This window comes from Equus caballus, chromosome 20, assembly GCF_041296265.1.
Source record: "Equus caballus isolate H_3958 breed thoroughbred chromosome 20, TB-T2T, whole genome shotgun sequence".
Taxonomy (NCBI): domain Eukaryota; kingdom Metazoa; phylum Chordata; class Mammalia; order Perissodactyla; family Equidae; genus Equus; species Equus caballus.
This window is the reverse complement of record NC_091703.1, coordinates 12541022-12564394: the sequence shown is the minus strand read 5'-3', so window position 1 is coordinate 12564394 and position 23373 is coordinate 12541022. Positions and strand designations below refer to the sequence as shown.

At 38.8% G+C, this 23373-nt stretch overlaps 1 long non-coding RNA gene across 1 annotated transcript; it reads right to left on the bottom strand.

Annotated features, from left to right (window-relative positions):
• Positions 1–4686: 4686 nt before the first annotated feature.
• On the bottom strand, positions 4687–22969 carry LOC138919348 (uncharacterized). The gene is made up of 3 exons (XR_011429496.1): positions 22664–22969; positions 7371–7430; positions 4687–6347 (listed from the first exon to the last, which is right to left on the bottom strand). It is a non-coding gene; the product is annotated as an uncharacterized lncRNA (long non-coding RNA).
• Positions 22970–23373: the final 404 nt, after the last annotated feature.

Sequence of the window (23373 nt, the reverse complement as noted above, 5' to 3'; positions counted from 1 at the left end):
TTGGTGGTTTTCTGTGATGGTTTTCTCATTATTTATGATTTGTGGCTCTGCTCTGAAATTTTGTTTAGTGGTTACTGTGATGTTTGTATAAAAGATCTCACAGATGAGACAGTCCATTTTCTAATAGCCTCTTATCTCTATTACCCTAAGCAGATTCTGTTCCTTTCCTCTTCCTATTCTGAGTTATTCTTGTCACAAATTATTGTTTTTTGTGTTGTGAGTTTGTGACTAAATTGAAGTGTTCATAATTATTTTTTGTGCTTTCCTTCCCTTTATCTGTTATGTTATAATTGCTTGCTAACCTGTTCTGATAGAGAGCTGCAATTTTCTGATTTTATCTCCTGCTCGATGCTTTGTAAACCTTTCCTTTTTTGTTTCATGTGGGAAGGCTTCCTTCATCATTTCTTGTGAAGCAGATCTATTGGCAATGAACTCCCTCAGCTTTTGCTTATCTTGGAAAGCTTTTATTTCCATCATTTCTGAAGGATACTTTCACTGGATAGAGTATTCTTGGCTGATAGTTTTTGGCTTTCAGTATTTTAAATATATCATTCCACTCTCCCCTAGCCTGTAAGATTTCTGCTGAGAAGTCCACTGAAAGCCTGATAGGGGTTTCTTTGTAGGATATTTTCTTCTGCCTTACTGCCCTTAATATATTTTCTTTGTCATTGACTTTTGCCAGTTTTGATAGTATATGTCGTGGAGAAGGTCTTTTTGCATTGATGTAATTAGGAGTTCTATTGTCTTCATGTACTTGTAAGTCCAGTTTCTTACTCAGGTTTAGAAAGTCTCAGCTATCATTTCTTTGAACATGCTCTCTGGTACTTTCTCCCTCTTGAATACCTATAATCTTTATGTTGCTTTTCCTAATTGAGTCAGATATATCTCAAAGAATTTCTTCATTTTCTTAAAAAAAAATCTGAGTTCTCCCTCCTCCTCCACCTGACACATTTCTAGATTTCTATCTTCTAGGTCACTTATTCTCTCCTCCATAAGGTCAGCTCTATTTTTTATGGTTTCTAGATTATTTTTAATTTCATTAATTGTGTTCTTTATATGCAGAATTTCTGTACAGTTTTTTTTAAAGGCTTCGATCTCTTTGGTGAAGTATTCCTTCTGCTCATTAATTTTACTCCTGAGCTCATTAAACTGTCTTTCTGAGTTTTCTTGTAACTCATTGAGTTTCTTAATGACAACTATTTTGAATTCTCTGTCATTTAGATTGTAAATTTCTGTGACTGCAGGATTGGTTTCTAGAGACTTGTCATTTTCCTTCCACTCTGAAGGGTCACTGTAGTTCTTCACAGTGTTTGATGAATTGATCCTTCGCCAGCGCATTTGTGGTAGTATGAGGTCGCAGATTCTCCCTGCCACCACTGGAGGAGGGTGGCAGAAGCTGTGTTTTCTGATCCTGCCCTGTCTGCTGGAAGTTGTGCTGGTAGGGCTGCTCTGCATTCACATGGGCTGGCCATAGCCACTTGGTGGGTCACACATGCAAAGGTGGAGCCTCTGTGCTCAGCAGGCATGTCACTCTTGTGTGGGTACAACTGCTGTGCTCAGCAGAGAACTGGCTGAATTTCTGCACTAAGTGGGAGGGGAGCTTTCTTTTGCAGGAGCCAGCGCTGCACTCATGGGCAGTTTGGCTGAGCTGCTGCACTTTGTGAACAGGGTACCTTCATAGGGGCTGAGCCTCCACCACTCAGAGGGGAGCATTCCCATGGGTGTGGCCACTGCAGCATGGTGGGTACTCCTGCAGGCTGAGCTACCACTCTGAAAGCATTCATGCACAGACCAGGCTGCCCCCACATCCACTTGCAGTCACAACACCACTGTGTGAGGACCTGCAAACTGGATCGCTGCCACTGGGGAAAGGGAGGGGTCTGCTCACCTAGTTCCACTGCTTCCAGGGGATCCAGTCCACCCTCCCTCAGATATATGGCTGTGTGGATATCTCAGCCATCCTATTGTGCTCTCTATGGAGTCCTCTGTTGGTTAATGAATGTCTGTTTAGTTGTAACTTAGAGGGAAAGACAAAGGGAACAACTCACTCCACCACGATGCTGACATCACTTGGAAAGGTCAATCTTATATGAGGAATTTTTAAAATAAAAGTACTTTTCAGGTAGGAACCAAAAAAGTGAAAGAAAAATAAAATACATTTAAATGGGAAGAGAAGTATAGTCAGAGACGAATTGTCTGGCCTGTACAGAGATTTAATCTAAGAAGAGGTGCTCAATACATATGAAGGTTTCTTGAATGGGTGGCAATAATAATACAGACAAACACATACTTTGTTCTGAAAATAGCTCTCTGCAGTGTGAAAGGTGGTGAGGAGGGGCCTTGCGGGTCCTGAAAGCTCAGTTAGGAAGCTCTTATATCAGTTCTAGGAGAATGGGCAAAGGTAGCCTGGATTGAAAACGAGGAGTGAAGATAGAGAGAAGCGGACAGACCCAGTACGTAGGAGGGGAAATCCACATGGTTGGTGATGAATTGGACATGGTTCCTGATGCAGAGGGAGCTAGGTCGAGGGCTTCTGGCTTGGGCATCCATAAGGGTGTGGATCTATTCCGAGCTGGGAAGAAGAGGGAGCAAGCAACTCTGGCCAAGAAACCCCAAACTGTATCAGGAGAAGTCTATGTTAAGCCTACCTTATTCCCTCCCTGAACATGAAGGCACACGCTTATTTTGTGTTTGAAAAAAAAGAAAGAAAAGAAAAACAAACTTGAAAGGGTTTTAATGAACAGAGGCCAACATGCAGGGGAGAAACCTCTGAAAAGGGTAACTGAAAAAATTTAGCACACTGACTTTTATCTGAGAGTTTACTATTACCAGCCTCTAAAACAAATTCCTCAGTAGCCTGGGGGGAAGAAAGAATGCATACCTCACAACATGATTTAAGCCATCTTCCAACAACTATAATTAAGAAAACAGTGTTAACAGAAAGGGCACCTTATTTTGTCTCCTCACGGACAATTTTCCAGGGAGACAAGAGTCAGCAAGGAATGATGCTATGTGAAAACATACCCCTAATTTTCCCTGGTCTGCCTGACAGTTAGGATACCATCAGACACCGGACACCATCTATCCCTCCTCCAGCAGTTACCATCTAAAAGCAGTTTATGAGTCTCCTTTATGACCCGGGGAGCATAATGGGGGTTTCTCAGAACTGTCTGGGCCCTTTGTGACTTAAATCTGTGTTAAAGAAGCTGAAGTCTCTAAGAACAATGGTTGTGAATGGGACGTTTTAAACACTGGTAAGAGAAGCACCATATTCCAGAGTCTTGCACAATGTTGAAATACTAAGACAAAGGACTGGTGTGGGCGTATTTTTAGCGGGATGTACAAATGTAAATGGACAACTTAGTTAAGGTTGTCCTTGCCCTTGGGCAATTATTTCCACCTTTCTGTCTAGACATCCAATCAACACTAGAAAGGGCCTAAGATTTGACAAAAGAAAGTTTTAGTTGAATAATGGGTCCCTCAGTCCTATTTGCAAAAGGAAAATCAAAAAGAAAACAAAAGCTTTGAAGGAACATTAAGAAGAGGGCATGTAGGAGCCTGCTGTGTGGAGGAAAGCTTTCTAGGGAAAAGTTATCATGTCCTGTTGCTCACAAAGGGGAGTGGACTTATGTTTACACTTCCCAGGCGGCTGCCCTTGTTGGAAGGGGCCTCCTAAGATTCCTTTATCTTGCTGCCAGTGCAAATGGCCAGTATCCATTCACTCCAGGTAACAAAGTCTTTATCTGAGCACCACTTAGGATGCTTTTGAAGCTTTTCATTTAGCGCCCAGCATTTTGCTGATCTAAAGCAGACTTCACCCAGGAGCCCTCAGGGTAGCCTCACACAGCACCCCCTTGTGGTCTGGTGGGGAAACAAAGGGCCTAGGACGACAATTTGGGTTTTATGCCAGATTCTGCCATGAACCTGCCTGTGAAATGAGGGGGATACTTGCACAATGTTGTGAATTTAAGCTTCTAAAATAACTGTTAAGTACTCTACAAACAGGTAACAGTACCATCATTCCTTTGCCTACACATGTCCCTATTCTATTGTATATTTCAGATCTCGGGCATCTTGAGTTCATCTCTTCCATCTCATGGCCTGACTCACACAAGGAACTCAGTTTATCTTTGTTGACTGGCTAACTGACCAAATGAATGAATCCACTTCCCAAATGTCTCCCCCACATCCCAATCCCACATTGCATTTGAAACAAAAGGTCTTTTCAGGATCCTTACAGAATAGCAAATAAAAACTGAAATCGTTCCAAAGGGCAGGACTTAGAGTATCCATAAGTTACTGCTGTATTGTTTCTCTTTATATAAGTAATTTCCCATCATTTATGTTGGTGCCTTTTGTTGTTGTTGGATGATTATGATTTCTCCGCCTGCAAGTTCCTGAGGTTGGATTTCACGTTTCATAGCTCCCTGTGGGCACAGCTCCAGTACACTGCCTTGTGTAGTTGGTACAACCAGACCAAACCCTCTGTCCCTGAATTTAGAATACATGGTTTTGGATAACTATGAAGTTACATCACCCCATGTGCTCTCTTGACACGACTCAACACTTTTGTTATATCCCCATCCTGATACTCAGATCTTTAGCCCATCACAGCGTTTACAGACCTTTCAACCATGGCGCCTACAAGCAAAAATCAATTACAGAGAAAATTGACAAAAGACTAAATGGAAGAAAAGCTTTACTATCAGCAGACAAACTATAGGCAGAACTATTCATACTTAAGCATGGGAAAATGTTTTGTCTCTCCTGAGTAATTGACAAGCTTTTTCTTATGAAAATGAGGTTTTTGTAGCTAATTGATCATGTTTTTCTTTTTGCCTATAGTACCAAGAAGATCAGAGACAAATTTGATACCCAATGTCAGTAACTATTTAATAACCCGTGGCTTGAATATCTGAGTCCTAACTTTTCTCTTCATCTAATCTTTTCTGTCTAAATTACTCCCTTTCCTCTCTTTTTGGCCCACTTTCTTTAATATTACATGTGTCCGTGTGAATATTTTGACTGTGTAAGAGCTCAGATGCTTCATACACTATGGGTAAGTAAAGAAGCGTGGGCTCTGCTTCTCCTCCTGCAGAGCCAAGATGCTCCCTGGTAAGATGGGCTGGGCCAATCCTACTGGGCTCATAGCCAGTTCTCTTCTATAGACCCACTGCCAGGGTGCTGGTGTGGGACAAGTTCTTCTATCGGTTATTTCTCACACTCTAGATCAGTCTTTCAGTGCAACTTCTCCCAGGCTTGGGTGTGAAACCAGTCCAGATTTACATTTCTGCTACTGTCAGTCTCCCTTTGGGGGACTAATACCCTTTCCTGAAATCCGGTCTCAGACAGTTTCAATATATGTGTGTGATCCTTGACGACAGCATTAAGGGTTAGGATCCCAATCCTTTGTCTTTCAGGAGACATCTCAGCTGCTTTATAATTTCAAAAATGCAAGCTTGACTCACCAGTGCCTGGAAACATCCAAGCCCCAAATGCTCTACCTGAGAGCAGTGTCTAAGCCCTAAGGAATGCCCTGTGACATCTGTAAGCCTCATAATGAATAGATGTGCAGACTTTCCAGGTGTGGGTGGAGGGAGCGCATATCCCACTCTCCTCACATTCCCATGGAAGGGAAGACCTTCCTTCCACCCTCACACACATTCACTTCTCCCTGTGACTGGTGCTTCCAAGTGCCAGAGAGACATCCTTCAGTCTCCCCACAGGCTGCTTATTAGTTGCAAGGGAAAAATAGTAATTATATGGTGGAGGAAGCGGACAATTCCATGATGGAGTGGGGTGATCAAAATCAATACCACCAGTTAGGGACAGATGAATAACCTGTACCTCCAGAAGGGAGACCCTGAGACAGTCACAACACCGCCTGTGTAATATTGAGTTTCCTTGCCTCCTCATGACGAAACGTCAGACCAACAAAGAATGAAGAACACTTATTCTATTTTTCAAAGGTGGGGGAAACATATTCTGCAAAAGTATGAATGTAGACAAGACAAAGGAAGTCTATGAAATGTTTTCAGATTAAAGGAGGCAGGAGAGAACTGAGAAAGAGACAGAATACCTGGCACTAGCTAGGATCCCATCCTGGTGGGAAAAATAAAGGTCATTATTACTCGGTTGATTGTCAACATTGAAATCAGACAGTAAATTTTGGCCAGCTCTGGTGGCCTAGTGGTTAAGTTCAGCACTCTCTGCTTCAGTGACCAGGGTTCAGTTCCCAGGTGCGGACCCACACCACTCGTCTGTCAGTGGCCACACTGTGATGGCAGCTCACATACAAAAAGAGAAAGACTGGTCGCGGATGTTAGCTCAGGGTGAAACTTCCTCAGCTAAAACAGAAAAAAGAAATACAGACTGTAAATTAAATAGAAGTAGCTAATCGACGCTATATTTAGTAAAGTTGATAAATACTCTGGTTCTATAAGAAAATATTCCTATTCTTAGCAAACATGCACTGAAGTATTCTACGGTAAAGGGCCACAACGTAGGCACGTGTGTTTCAGAAAAGGAATTTTATACCTGTTAACAACAAGTGAATCTTAGTAAAATGTGCTATTCTCATTCTTACAACTTTTCGATAAATTTGGAATTATTTCCAAATGAAAAGTTTTAAAAACAACCACACTTCAATCTTACCTATAAGAGCCTGGCCTCAGTGATAGAACCTGGGTTTAAATCTCACCTCTGCCTCTTGGTTGTGTGATCTTGAGCTATTTTACTCTCTGTACACCTTGATTTCCTCATCAATAAAATGGGCACAATAATAGCAGCTGTGTTATAGGCTTGTTACAAGGCTTAAAATTACAAATGAATATTTGTAAAGCGTTTAGAACAGGTCCTGGCGCACAGTCAGCATCAGACAACTGTTTGATAAATATATTGCTACAATTCTGAGATTAAAAACAAAACAAACACACAAAACAACTTTTTCCAAACCTAAAAATTCCCTCCTTGGGTCCACTGACCGACTAACTTAATGTGTCAATGTTTTCGTAGGTTTAGCATGAACTGTGTCTTAATTGTTTGACCCATCAGACAAGTATGGGCCATTGAGTAGGGTTAGAAATGTGGGGAAGCTTAAGCTACCTGAGTAATTTTGCTTTTGTAAAAGCAGTGAAATATATTACAAATCAGATATTGAGTTAAAATAAACAGAGAAAATAAGTACTCGTTACTCTTCTGAACAATATCTTTGAATATTACATTGTTTCCAAGAAATAAAGGAGGGAAATACGATAATATCCTAGCTGGCCTGGCTTTGTTTTAGGATGCAAAGGAACTAGGAAATTACAAACAGTGTTTACACAGCCATGACTCATTTCAGCTTCACAGGAGAATGTCTTATTACATACCGAAAACCCGATGAAGGAAAGGGAAAAGTCTCCTGTTTTCAGCCTCTACTGCAATTTCTCCTGGAAGAGAGCAGAGTTGGGGCAACTGAGAGACTTTTTTTGCAAAGCTCCTGAAGACTCTTGCCAGGAAAGCCCTCATGTAGGCAGGGCCTGGGGAAGTGACATCTCCAACCATGCCAGGACCATGGGGCTCCTCAGGAAGCCACCTGGCTGGTCCCCCAGGTTCCAGGAAAATGACCAGCAATAGCATCCAGGGAGGTGGCAGTGCCTCCTACGCAGTAGGTCAAGGTGACCGCAGCATGGACGTGGTGACAAATATTCACCTGGGGTTCCCCCAGAGATAGGCAGCCCAGCCATACCTCCAGCTCTGCAGAACTTTATCCTGATCAAGCCAGTCCACCAGCAAGCTGTGCATCTGGAACACACTGTCTTGGCCTCTCATAGCTCACAGAACGGCTATTAGTCTTTTACTTGACACCATAGCCCTGCCTTATGGACAGGCCATAAGAAACAGCCTCCCCATTGTGCTGATGCAGTGATGGACTTTTCTATTATTATTTTAAATAAGAAGTTCAATTCAATAACACGACACTTGACTTGAAAGGAAAACTACTTAGGATTTATTTCCTTTAGAGAAATTTATTCCGACTTAAAAACAGATTGCCCTACGTGTAACGGCTATTTACAAAAAATTGTAACATTTTAAAATTGCCCTTGGTTTTATAATGATAAATGAAATATGCTGAAGTTCTCCAATCAAATAGAGTATGCAAAAAATTTTGTTGTTGCTATTGTTTGCCAGACAGTGAGAGCAAAATAACTTAATGACGTTAAAAATAAAAGTTGTATGAGTACACCTCTGATGAGTCATTTTACGGAAATAGTTTCTTCTCCACTCCATTTCCTTCTGATGTCAATAGAAAATATCAATGACTATCGAGTTAAAAAATAATAATAGTACAATAGACCTGTTTACAAATGCTGGTTACTTTTTATACAACAAAGCAGAGGGAGAGCGGAAATGACAGAGGCAACTACTTGAGCAAGTCAGGATGTGGTGGAATCAAATTGCATTTTTCTAACTGAGAACGTTTTCTCGTCTCTGAGTCCTGAGTGAATGAAGTAGCACACCATGTGCATTTTCATCCTTCATTTCCACTACGCAGGTGCATCTGTTTCATTGATTATCTGCCCATCAAACTGGAATTTTATCTGCCTCAGTGACAAGTCGCGTCACGCACACTAGGTTTTTATTCATTGACTAGTGCTGGATTTCTCTGACTCTTCACCAGAACAACCTGCCCTACCTCCTTCACATGAATTTGCTCACTGTTCCCAGTCTTGACCCTTCCTCGGCTTTTGCATTAGCCACATGAGTGCTGGGGACCTCTCAGCTACTGCATCACAAAAAAGGCACCAGGTCTGAGCCCAACACACAAGCTGCACAGGAGGGGCCGATGGAGGTGGCAGTGGAGGCGAAGGGAGAATGCAGTGATGGTTTTGAGGAGTATTCTGCTGTCCACAAGTATCCCTTCAAAAAGACCCCTGAGAGTTTCTATTCGGTCTCAGACCTAGCAAAGCTAAGCTTTCCCGAACAGCTATTTTGGCTGTCGGAGGCCTCCAGGGCTTGGTTCTGGGCCCCCTCCTCTTCTCCCTCAGGGGTCTTACCCAGTCCCATCAACCTAATCCGAGCTACAGTCATCTCTCTCCTAGACGGGAGCAAATGGCCCCCAGCTGGCCTCCCTGTTCCCACCCTCGCCCATTTACAACGCAACTACCAGATGGCAGCCCGGACAACCTTCTTAAAGCATAAACCACATCCTGATACCCACCTGCTCAGTGCCCTCCAGTCCTCCTCTTTGCCCTTTGACTCGAACTTTGCCTTTTAAAGCCCTTCATGATCAATGCTGACCTCTGACCTCAGCTCAGACCATGCCTACCCTCGCCTCCCATGTTCCAACAACAGGAGCCTCTTTTCCGTTTCTCAAATAAGCAGGTCATTCCTTTGCACCAGCTGTCTCCCTGCCCTGCGGCTCCCCTCCCAGATGGTCAAGATCGGCTCTTTGTTGTCACCCAGAGCTTAGCATCTTTAACCTCCCATCCAATGTCACCTCTCAACCACTTTCTAGCACATTCACTTCTCTTAATCCTCTCAGAACCCTTATTATTAGCTCTTACACTTCTTGCCTGTTTCTTCTCTGCCTACTTCCACCTAGAATGTGATCCCAAGGGATCTTCCTGTCTTGTCTACTGCTGTGTTCTCAGAGCCAAATAGTCCTCAGAATAAGATATATGCAAACAAGTATTTATTGAATGAGTCTGATGAACATGGTAGACTTTGGAACCACGAGTGTTTTTCTCACAGCTATGACCCCCAGTACTGTCAGAATCAAGAGCAGGGCTTACTTCTACTTGCACCAGACCTTACAACATGCATTTCAGGGAAACATCCTGAACTCTTATGTTTCTCTCCCTATTTTTCTCTTGCACTGATTTGCTTATCTTAAAAATTAGTTATAAAGGGCTGAAAATTCTGCTAAGCTTTTCTCAACCCCTAGTAAAATGTGGTGGCGTGTAAGTAAATCATATAAGTGGCCATTTGACAAACATTGCAAGATAGAGTTCTATGGGTAACAAGAGGAATGAGTCCCCCGTGTCACTGATTTCCCAATGACAAGTTGGTGAGAGCAAAACCTGATGCCATCTCTATCTGAGTCAGTGCTGGGGAGGCACAGGAAAACTCAAATCCACTGCAAGAGCCAATGTGAATCCTCACGTCATGGCCAAAGTCAGTTACCAGGTGTCAGGAAAGCAGACACCAAGCTCAGCCGGCCCCAGACCAGCAAAGGTGGACAACGTGAGAGGGAAGTGTGGGATGACCCTGTCCAGCTACAACAGATCATCAGATGGGATATCTTTTTTTAAAATTGTAAATAAAGCTAAACATCTTTACTGCTATAGTATCTCTTTGTTTTTAACTGTGGTAAAAAAAAACATACAACATAAAATTTAACATCTTACCAATTTTTAAGTATTCTGTTCAGTAGTGTTAAGTATATTCACATTGTTGTGCAATCGATCTCCGGAACTTTTTCATCTTCCATACTGAAATTCTATACCCATTTAACAACAACTGCCCATTTCTCCCTCCTCCCAGCCCCTGGCAACCACCATTCTACTTTCTGTCTCTATTCATTTGACTGCTTTAGATACCTCATATAAGCGGAATCCGAGAGGATTTGTCTTTTTGTGACTGGCTTATTTCACTTAGCATAATGTCCTCAAGGTTCATCCGCATTGTGGTATGTGACAGGATGTCCTTCCTTTTTAAAGCACAATAATATTTCCTTGTATGTATATACCACATTTTGTTTATCCCTTCATCCATTGGTGGACAGTTGGGTTATTTCCACCTCTTCGCTATTTTCCGATGGGACACTTCTGCATTTATGTGCACCTGCTCTGGTCTAAGGGACATCTGACCAAGCCTGGGCGTCAGTTAGCATCTGCCGCTCTTGCAAGCTCAGGGAAAAAAGTCATACAAGCACGCAGACTGTGCATTCATGGTCACCACCTTCAGCTGGACCTAAACACTGCTTAACAGGCCTCTGGTCAGCTCTCTCGCTCAGTTGCCACATGGCTGTCTCAGGCCTTCTCCACTTTTCTCACACCTTCCAGCATGCATAACTACTCTGCTGGAATTTTGCAGGCAACATTTTGTAGATGTGGTCTATCTCAGTGAATGGCATTACCATTCACCCAGTTGGTAAAGCCCAATATCAAAAGGCATTCTATTCCATCAGGCCCCATATCCTACCAGTGACCAACAGTAATAGCACTTAGCTTCTATCATGACAGAATCTGTCCATTTTTCATTATTCCAATGGCTATTTCCTCAATGCTGGTTACCATCACCACCAGTAAGACTACTGCAAGGGCCTCCTAACTGATCCCCCTCCATGCCCCCTGCCCATTCCCACCCATTCTCCCCCCTGCATTCATGTGACCTTGCTCTAATTCCAGTGTAATTATGCCACCCCACAGGGGCACCCCAATACCCTCCTTGGTGTGGCGTGCAAGGCCTTCCTTGACCAGAGCCTCATCTCCTGCATCCCATCCCACCCACATTTGCTTCAGCCATGTGAGAAGCCCCTCCCCACACACCAGCCCTTTCACACCTTACAAACTTTGCTCATGCTATTCTCCCACCTGGCTCACAATGACCATGTCTCTTCACTGGCCTAATTCTTCTTCACCATTTAGGAATCACTCACGCCTCCATCCAATTCCTAAGCCCAGTCTCTTTCCTCCTGTGCCTCCTCTTCAATACTGGAGCACCCGTTTCACACTCTTCATTCAGTTTTTTGGAGGAATCATTTCCTTCCCCAGATTCCCACAGTCATTCTGGGTTCCTTGAACATGTTCTTGGGGCATAAGGTCATATTCTCCATCCCCTCACCGCCTTCTTTTCCATGCTAAGTAGACATTTCATAGTGTAATAGTACATAGGAACTTCTCAAAAGCCCCAGTGTTAAGCTTGAGTAACATATAAACAAACGCACTTAGAGGAATGTTTAAATTGTGAATTATAGCTACAAAAGAAACTATAAACAATTTAAACTAGTGAAGAATTGCCCCGCTGTGTGCCTCTGTTTTATACAAGTGTTCATGCACAAGGGCTGAGTCACAGAACAATAAAGAATGGCTGTTCAGTTCTGTGGCAGGAACCACAAACACAAAGGTCACAGACAGACATCCATTCTGTGTCCCATTTTCAGTAATTTATGAAAAATTAGGCTTTCTGTCTGAGGCTTTCTTTGTGTAAGCTCAAATTTCATTTTGGAAATTCCGAACAAGCTCTCCTCAATTAAAACGCATCACTTTTCCACATTATAAAAAATTGAAAATGTTTCTGAACGAAGTTGGTTGAACTTGGAGAACTGGTTGATCCAAAAGGAATGAGAGCTGTCAAATAATATTATAGATTATATAATATTATAACCAAATATTTTGGTAAAGTGGGATGAGGTTTTTTAAAGGAAAGATGTTCCTTGGGGGGGACACACCTTCTTTGATTTATCAATTTTAGGAAACTGGAATTTGGACAATCCTAGGCTCAAGTAGGAACAACAGAAGAGAAACATGGTCATTCACATTTCTTAATGTTTTCACGGAAAGACATCTTTTTAGTTTACAAGACTAACTACAATCTTCTTTTCTCTCTTGCAGACCTAACTTCATATTTTCATGGGAATTCTCTCATACTGATTCCTTGAATAAGAGAACATAACTAATACAGTGCCACAGGTGGAATTTGGAAATAGTGTTTTCAGCTCTCTTGAGAAGGCATCTATCTTCATACTCATATTTAAATAAAGAATAACATCCCCGAAAAGAAATTGGAAACTGAGGAACTAAACTAAATAAACTAATTTTCACTCAAAAATAAGAAAACAAAATAAACCAAAATGAAGTATATAAAAGGATTGGTAGAGATAAAAGAGAAAAGTAATGAATTAGAAAACAAACAGAAAGTAGAATTGATAAGTAAAATCAAAGTTTTGCTTTTAAAAGTCCAACAAAAGAAACTCCTGGCAACCACATGCATAGAAAAAAAGAAGAAAAAAATCCATGAATCTGTAATATCAGAAATGAAAAGAGATAGGATCATAGGATAGAGGATAGATTGCTATGTACAACTCCATGTTAACGTGTTTGAAAATCTGGATGAAATAGGGCAGTTCCTAGAACTTTTAAATCAGAGTAAGTCAGAAAGAGACAGAAACCTGCATGGAAATAATCTCTAGTGGAAAAAATTGAAAAAGTTCCAAAAACTAGCCCCAAAATAAGACACTAGATTCAGACGGATTTTAAAGAGAGTCCTATCAAAGCCCTGAGGAAGATATAAATAATCCTCACGTGAGTTAAACTATTTCAGAATATAGAAAAAGATGAAGAGTTTCTAACTCATCTTGCAAGGATTGCATAATCTTGATACCAAAACAAGAGGGAAAAAAAGAAAAAAGAAATATAGTCTAAACTAATGAAACAGATGCAAAGATTCTAAACAGGATATTATTAAATTAAAACAATAATATATCTCAGTGCACTAAAATAATGTGCCATAATTGACTAAGGTTTAGTTCAGGTAGGTAAGGCTAGTATAAAAGTAGTGAATCTGTTAGTGTAAATTAGCACAAAAATAAGTTGAAGTAAAAAAATCCATGTGACCATCTCTATAAATACCAAAAAGATATTAAATAAAATTCCACATCCACTTTTAATATACAAAAACTCTTTGTATACTGGAATAGAAAGATGCTTCTATAATCTGAAAGCAAAGCAAACAGCACACATGTTAGTGAAACAATAGTGTCATTTTCACAAAGGTCTAAGACAAGAGAAGGATGACTTGTCTAACCAGTTTAACACAGCAATAAAAAGAAATTGGTGTGGGTTTTAAAAAAATATCACTTGCCAAAAAAGCTTAAGTGAAGGGGAATTTATTATCAAGATTCGAGAAACCAAAGAATGGGAAATACAAGTGGACATCACAAGGGACTAGAAGCAGGATCTGGAAGACCTACGGGATACAAGGCAGCTAGCTACTGTCTTTAAGTCTTTGCCTCTGTCTCTCTGGAAGCAGCATGATCCCAAATTTGATTCATTCTTTCTCCTCAGAAAAATCTACTAACTCATCCTCTTATATATGGCCCACCACGCTTACCCAAAATGGCAGCTGCAGCCCTGAAGTCTATATGACCTTCCAGTCACTATCTTTTAAAATATTGCTATACCGCATTCTCTCTCTCCCTCCTTCTGGGGCACAAATTATATGTATGTTAGACCTTAGTCAATTATGGCACATTATTTTAGTGCACTGAGATATATTATTGTTTTAATTTAATAATATCCTGTTTAGAATCTTTGCATCTGTTTCATTAGTTTAGACTATATTTCTTTTTTCTTTTTTTCCCTCTTGTTTTGGTATCAAGATTATGCAATCCTTGCAAGATGAGTTAGAAACTCTTCATCTTTTTCTATATTCTGTTAACCTGGAAGCACCTCTGGTGAGTACTTCTCATCTTTTTGTCTCTCTCTGCTTCATTCTTCTGACCTATTGTTCAGTTTTCTAATTCTCTCTTCAGCTGTATCTAAACTGCTATATTAAGTTCCTAATTTTAGTTACTTTATTTTTCAGTTCTATAATTTCAAGTTAGTTTTTTTTTGTGAATCTGAAATACAGGTATTTTTTTCAGTTCTTTGTTGAAAGTATTCATGAGGATTGCAATATGGTGATTTTCTAATTCTATCTTTCTGCTTTTATTATCGTAATTCTTCCATAATAAATACTTTTCCCTCATCAACTATTTTGTTACCCTGAAATTCAGTTTGAAAGGAAAAATAGGAAAAATGCTTGATTCTTTCCAGAGTAATAGTTGATGCCCTAGCAATCTCCAATGGTAATCAACATGATTTTTAAATTTATAGGATTATATACACTCATGGAATTTTAAAACAGCTTTATTGAGACATAATTTATATACCATAATGTTTACAATTTAAAGGAAAACATTCAAGGGTATTTAGTATATTTACAGTCTTGTGTAACCATCACTATAATCTAATTTTAGAACATTTTCATCATCACCGAAAGAAACCTTGTACCTATTAGTAAGCACTCACATTCTGCTGGGTTCCCCTCACCCAAGTCCTAGGCAACCACTAACATACTTTCTTTCTCTGTAAATTTTCCTATTTGGTGTATTTAATATAATGATATCATACAACAAGTGATCCTTTGTGACTGCCTTCTTCCACTTGGCATCATGATTTTTAGGTTCCCTCGTGTTGTAGCATGTATCAGCACTTCAGTCTTTGTATTGCTGAATAATATTCTATTGTATGAATATATTATGTTTTGTTTATCCATTCATCCATTGATGGACACTGGATTGTATTCACTTTTTAGCTCTTGTGAATAATGCTGCTAACATCCAATCTGTTAACATAGGATGTCTTCCCGTTTATGTAAATCTTTAATTTCTTTCAACATTGTTTTGTAGTTTTCAGTGTGCAATTCTTGCACTTCTTTTCTTAAATTTATTCCTAAGTATCTTATTCTTTTTGATGCTAATATAAAAGGAATTATTTTCTTAATTTCATTTTCAGATTGTTTATTGCTACTGTATAGAAATACAATTGATTTTTTTTGTGTTGATCCTGAACTTGTTTATTAGTTCTAACAGTTTTTAGTAGTGAATAGAGATAGTTTTACTTCTTTCTTTCCTTCCCATTTGGATGCTAGTTCTTTTCTTCTCACCCTTCCTCCTTCTCTCTCTCTCTCTTTCTTGTTTCCCCAGGTGCCCTGGCTAGAACCTCTAGTAAGCTGTTGAAGTGGCAAGAGTAGACATGCTTGTCTTGTTCTGAAGCTTACAGATTTTTCTATGTTTGACGTGTTTCTATCAATTGTAGCCATTATTCTCTTTTCGAGCTCAAATTTTCCCACTTTGGCCAGTGGGACCCTATTCTACTTAATTGCGATGATCTTTTAATATGATCTCATTAGTCTTTGATTGCTTCCTCACTTTCTGATATAATAAGATATCCCAGATCTGACTAGTATTTTCCTGCTCTGGACCTGGAATCAAGTTTTCCAAAAACTTTCCCTTTTGAGTTTCTAAATGGTATTTAAAGACCACAGTCTGGGCATTAGGAGCAACCATTGCTATGAGTCACCATTTCATCTAGTCCTTACACTTGACAGAGCTAAGAAATGGAGTGTTTCTTTAATATAAAAGGGAAAAGTCACAAATTCATACTTATATCTTTAAACATAAAATTACAAAGTTTTACTTAAATCCACTGATTTTATACTTTTATCTTATTTCTCTTCCACTGAAAATCCTGATTCCTTTTAAGAGTAATATAATTATTTATTTGCTTTATCCTGCAGTTTCAAAGTAATAATAACAATATTACTACTAACAATTAGATATTGAACGACATTTGAGGTTTTGGGGTTGTTTTTTTTTTTTGTAGTTGTTATTATCATTGGAATATATCCCCTGAGAGATGTATAGTCAAATTACTGTATTTTAAAGTCACTTGGAATAATTCTTCTCTCTTTGTGATTACAGTACCAATTCAATATATATTTAGGTTCGTTTCCAATCATTTGTCATCTTTATTTCTTGCTTTCACTCCTTTTTAATTTTTGTATTTTAATTACATAAAACATTTATAAGTTTCCAAAGTCAAAACTATCTAAGAAAGTATTTTTAAGAAGATTCACTTTCATCCACGTCCCTCTACCCATTCGCTCACTCTCCTATAAGTAACTTTTTGTGTTAGTTTTTGTTTACCTTCAATGTTTTTCCTCTTTGAAAATTACCCCCATATGATATAAAAATGACAATAGTTGACATCCCTTGGTTGTTTCCATTTTCAAGGTGAAACTTTCAATATTTCACCATTATGTATAGTGTTTTCTGAATTACTTTTTTGTAGATACTCTTTATCAGATTTTGAAAAATCTCTTTTATTCCTGGTTTGCTGAAAGTTTTTTAAAAATCAAAAATAGGTGTAAAATATATTTTAGCAAATATATTCTTTTTATCTAAGATGACCAAATGATTTTCTTTCCTTTTTTTAATGAGATGAATTACACTGATTGATTTTCAAATATTAAACCAACCTCACATTCTTATCTAAACCCAATAGATTGAGTTGTATTATATTAACATTTTTCTATACCACTGAGTTCAATTTATTGAAATTTTGTTTAGAATTTTTGCATCCACATCCATAAGATTGATTTATAATTTTCCTTTCTTGTAATTTTCTTGTCAAATTATGCTGGCTTCATAAAAAGAGTTTAGGAGAGTTTTCTCTTTGTGCATTCCATTCATGTGGTGAATGAAACTGATTTTTAAAAAATATCAACCAAGGGTGTTTTTTTTTCATGAGGAAGATTGGCCCTGAGCTAAGATCTGTTGCCAATCCTTCTCTTTTTGCTTGAGGAAGATTGGCCCTGAGCTAACATCTGTGCCAGTCTTTCTCTATTTCGTATGTGGGACGCCACCACAGCATGGCTTGATGAGCTGTGTGTAGGTCTGTGCCCAAGATCTGAACCAGTGAAGCCCAGGCTGCCAAAGCAGAGTGCATAAACTTAATTACTATGCTACCAGGCCAGCCCTAACCAAGGTTTATTCTTGAAATAAACCCAAACAAAACAGCTTGCGTTTTGTTTTTAAACCTAGTCTGACAAACTTTATCTTTTAATTGGGGTGTTTAGTACATTCATATTTACTGTAATTACTGATATATTTTGGTTCATTTTGACTATTACTTATTTATTTAGCTCACTTGTTTTGTTTCTTTTTCTTTCCTTTCTTTTCTTCTTTTAAATTAAATATTGTTTACTATTTTCCCCTCCACTAGCTCTTCAGTTATACATTCTTTTACTGTTCTTATACTAAATGTTTCTTATACTATTCTTATATTATGTGTTTTTTATATTATTCTTATACTAAGTATTTATCTTAGAGATTGCAACACGAATCCATGACTTATTATAGTCAGATATAAATTATTATTTACACATCCCAAAAAATGTTCATTCCTTAGAACACTTTTCTCCATTTACCCTATCCTGTCTTATGTGTTAAGTTATATATTTTAATTCAATATGAATTGTAAACTACAAGAGACATTATTATTGTTGTACAGTCAATATTCACTTACATTTACTCATATATTTACCTTTTCTATAGCTCTTCATTCCTTCCTGTATTTCTAAATTTCCATCTGGGACTATTTTCCTTGTGCCTAATGCACTCCTTAAAAAAAATATTGACTTTTTGGTGCACATTTCTATGAATCTTAATGCATGTATAAATTTGTGTGAGCATCAACAAAATTGTGGTGCAGAACATGAAAATTCCGTTTAATATTTCTTCTAACATAAGTCTACTGGTGACATAGGTGATATATACCCTCAGTTTCGGTTTTTCTGGAAATATCTCTATTTTGCCTTCACTTTTCACAAGGTATAGAATTCCAGACTGGTCGTTATTTCCTTTCACCCTTTCAAAGGCGCCATTCCATCACTGGGTTTCCATAATTTCTGTTGAGATGTTAGCTTTCAGCCTTACTGTTGCTTCTTTGAAAGTAATGCATCTTTTTCTTTACTTGCTTTTATAATTTCTGTTTGTCTTTGATTTTTAGCAATTTGGTTATAACATACCAATGTGTGGTGTTTTTTGCCTTGATCCTGCTTAGGGTACCTAGTAATTTTGATTCCGTGACTCAAAATTTTTTATCACTTTTGGAAAATTCTTGGTTATTATCTTTTCAAATACTGCTACTGCCACAGTCTCTTTCCTCCCTTCTTGAACTCCAATTACACATGTTAGAATACTCCATATGGTACACCGTGTCTCTTACATGCGTCCATATTTTCTATCCTTTTTTCTTCTTGTACTTCAGTCAAGACATTTTCTACCGTCCTATTTCCAGCTCACCAGACCTCTCAAGCTGTGTCCAACCTCCTGTTAAACCCCACTTACTGAGTTCTAATTTTGATTACTATATTTTTCAGTTCTAGAATTTCTATTTGCATTTTTTAAATGTAGATTCTGGTTCTCCAGTAAAATTCTGAATTTTTAAAATTCATTTTCTTAATCACATTAGTTACAATAATTTTTAAATCTGTGTCTGATAACGGCCATGATTTGGAACACCTATGAGCATATTTCTATTATGTGTTTTCCCTTGGCCCCCCTTCTTGGATCCTGGTAATTCTGAATTGAATGCTATCACTGTGTCTGAAAGAATGCAGAGGCTGTGGATGAAGTGATTTTCCTCCAGAAAGGATTCACTGTGTGGTCTGGAGGCAGCCAGTGTGGGGACAGCTTATCTCAACCCCATCAGGGACTAAGATGATCCAGGCTGAGTTGTCTTAAGGCTTGATCTACCCTAATGCAGGGTCCCGACTAAAAGCATAGAGCATTTACTAAGTGCTGTCTCCTAGTCAGTTCCTGATTGCCAATTTTTATCTCCACAACAACATCAGACTGCTAAAAATTCCACTCTGCTTTCCAGCTGCTTTTCCTGGCTTCCGAGCCTTTCACTTTATGTGACTAAGATTCACCAAGCACTTCTAAGAGAAAACCATCAAATGTCAGGCTTGCTTCTCTGCACCTCCCTTTTTTTCTGGAACCTTGGCTTCTTGAATGCCGGCTGATGTGGAAACCCCACGCTCCAGGCTTTTTCTCCTCAGACCTCTGACACTGCTGAGAGCCCTGCTGCTTCTCCGCCTCTTCGGGGCCACCCTCTACCAAGTCTCCCAGCCCCTTTCTCAACGCCAAGATCTACCCACTGCCAAGAGGAGGAAAGCAGCTTTCGGAACATTGGACTCACTTCAGTGAGATTCCCTTCTCTCTGGTATTTCGACCCTTCAACTCAAGGCTGTCTCAGTGGCTCTCTGAAAACTTCAAACAGATCAATTTTAATTGTATCCATCTTTTCCACTTGTTCTCAGTGGGAGCAGCAATTTTGTACTAACTGCTCCATCATAACTGGAAATGGGGGTGCTCTCTTAGTTTCTTTTGACAACTGAATAGTACCATCACTTGGTAGACATGCTATAGTTTATTTAACCAGTTCTCTACTGAAAAACATTTGAGTTGTTCCAGCTTCTCGTCCTATCAAATAAAGCCACAGTGATCTGCCTTCTGCAACTGTCTTCATATATTTGCATTTGAATATTTGAGATGGAATCCTCGAAGTATGATTGCTGGATCGAAGAGTGAATGCAGATGCAATTTTGCTAGATATTGCCAATTTCACTTCATAGAAACTGTATCATTTTGTGTCCCCACCAGCAGTGTACAAAACTGCCTGTTTTCACATACCTTGACAAAATTTGCATTGTCAAACTTTGGAGATGAGTTTTCAGTCAGAGAGACGAGAGACAGTATCTCAGTAGTTCTGACGTGATTTCCCTTACTGTGAACGAGGGCTATTAGTGCACCTTCTCTGGGAACTCTCTATTCACATCTTTGCTTATTTTTTCAATCAGGTTTTGGATCTTTTTTCCTCAATTTTTAGGAACTCCTTATTACATTAAGCATATCAGTAATTTTGATATAACTTGAGAACTTTTTCCCACTTTGTAATTATCTTGTGACTTTACTTATTTTGTTTTTTTGAAATGCTGTCAAAATTCTTCTTTTATTGAATCTAGATTTTCTTGGTCAGTTCAAAACTTCGACTCAGGTTATAAAAATAAGATTCACCCATGTTTTCTTCTAGTATTTGTTTTTCTGTTTCTGTTTTGTTTTCATTTAGATCTCTGATACATTTGAAATTTATTCTGGAATACATTGTAAGAAATAGATCCAATTTTTTTCTTTTTCTTTGCAGCTATCCATTTGCCCCAGTGCTATTTACAGTTAATTTTTCCCTCTGATTCAATGCCTCTTTTGTCATACACTAAGTTTTTCTTAATTATGTTTCTGGGCATCCTATTCCAATCCATTATTTTATAAGTCTCTTCCTGAGCTAATACCGTACAGCTTTAATTTAGAGGATTTTAAATATTTTGCTATTCTAATAGGATTAACCATACATTAGATATTCTTGCCAAATATTTCCCAGCTATTCTCAGTTGTTTATTCTTCTATATAAACTTTACAATTAACTTGTCTAGTTCTGGGGGGGAAAAAATCTGAGGAAATTTTTATTGAGGTTGCATTACATTTATAACTAATTTAGGGAGAAATAACATCTTTACGAGGTTAAGTTTTCCTATTCAAGAATATTGTGTTTTTTTCAATTGTTCAAAGTTATTATCATATCTTTTAAGAATGTTTTACAGTTTTCTTACTATTTTTGCATATTTCTTATTAGGTTTATGTCTAAGTATTTAAATTTTTGTTATTGTACACAGGGTCTGCTCTTCCATTATATCCTCAAACTGCTTAGAGTTTATATATAAGAAGGCTAATGATATCAGTATGCTAATTTTACATCCTGCCACTTTGTGATCTTATGGTTTGTAGTACTTTTCCATTGATTCTTTTGTTTTTTCCAGATATGCAACTATATTATCTGGAAAGGGTTTGCCTCTTCCTTTCCAATTCTTATGAGTCTAATTGTCTTCTCTTGTTTAATTTCAGTGATTAACATTCCAATGCAACGTTAAATAATGTCGAGGTAGAAGGCATCCAAGTCTTCTTCCTGACTTGAGGGGAGTGACTCCATAAAGTGTTTGACATTTATAATCCAATGAGAAGCTGGCTTTTGGACTGATACACACACACACACACGTGTACACACACATTTTATTAGGTTAAAAATGTATTTCCATGCTGTTTTTTCATTGTATGCCAGACATTTGTATTGGAAAAATTATTTGTAGAAATAATTTGAGGCCCAGGATGATACAGCTTGCTCCAGAGAGGATCTCTGTTGCTTATGCCACAATCGTGGGGGCACCATTAACAATCCAGACTAATCCTTTTCTAATTTTAGGTTTTAGGTTTCTAGACCTTTCATAGCACTTAAGAGAGGCTGAGGTCCGTTTGCGGGCTCATTTCGTTCTAGTACACCCTAACTTTTAGGGGGCAGCTCTTCAGGATTCCAATCTCAAAGTGTGGGGTGTGTCCCAGGGCCCCCAACCTCGGCAAGCTCTGGACCCACAGCTTTTTCTCCCCAGCCTCAAGGGGTTTTTAAAAGTGCAGCCAAATATTTCAGTGCCCCTTTCAAGATCTGCAAATGTCCTCCTGGACAAAAGGAGCCCCCAACAGTAGGCTCACTCTCTTGATTTCTGTCTTCTCCCAAATCTTGGCCAGTAATTTCTCACTACCTTGTTAACTTCTTGATGATTTTTAAACTAAATTTTAAATTTTATCCAGCTTTACTTTAGCTGTATCTTTAGCAAGAGGGTCGGTCTGAATCACCTCGTCCTCTGTTACCAAAAGCAGCCCTCCTATTTCACGACACCAAATTAAAATAAATTTAAAAAGCAATAAAGAGAAAAAAGTAAGAGAGTAGACTCTTTTAAACCACATTTTTCAATGTGTGAGAGATTTCCAGATGTGTCTGAATTACTATTTAGAAACGGGTACTTCTTCATAAACAGATAACAGCATAAACTTTTCATGACTAAAAAGTAGTAAAAATAATAGAATTTATTTCCATAACATGCCCCCCAAAGTAGCATAACTTTATAGTCACACCTCTCGTTTTCCCCAATTGACATCTCATCTAGGCTCCCCTGGGCTTACCTCATGGCAGAGCAGATGTTATTTTCTCCTCAGAAAATGCTATGTCATTCCTTGATTCTCATCTGTTGCCTAAGCAAATTGTTCCGGGGAAGTCACTCTCCTCACATACGCAAGCAAAAAAAGAAACACCAACAAAAAAAGCATAAGGCACTTCTAGCTTTCTGACTTAGAGAAGAAAATGCTTGGTGCTCCTTTATCATCCCCCCAAAGACAACACGATGTGAGATCTCTTGACCGGACCATATAGTTTTGTGGGACTCTATGCCCAAGTTTCTCAGTCTAACTTCTTTCATGCACATTAAGGTCACTCAAAAGCATGACTCACAGGTTTAACAACTGTACTTACGAATTTGAACCAACTACTTTTGTACAGTTTACAAAGCAGCTACCCAGAAGATTATGAGTCCCTTGGGCAGGAGGCCGGCTAATATATTTGGAACAGGATCTGACATTGAATGGGGATTTGGCAGTGCTGAAGCAGTCTGAAGGCAGCAACCGTGGAGAACCTTGGGAGTGATGGAGAGGTGGACACATTTCATGCAGGGCCCAGAGGTGCTATATATTTAGTTTCCAATGTTCAAAATATATACCCACTATTAGGGATTTCTTCTGGCAACACACCGGACTAAGTTGATGCAGTTAGGCCTTCCCTTCCACTGCAAATACAAAGAAGAGTTGGATGTAATAGTAGTTGTTTTCAATTGTAGTGT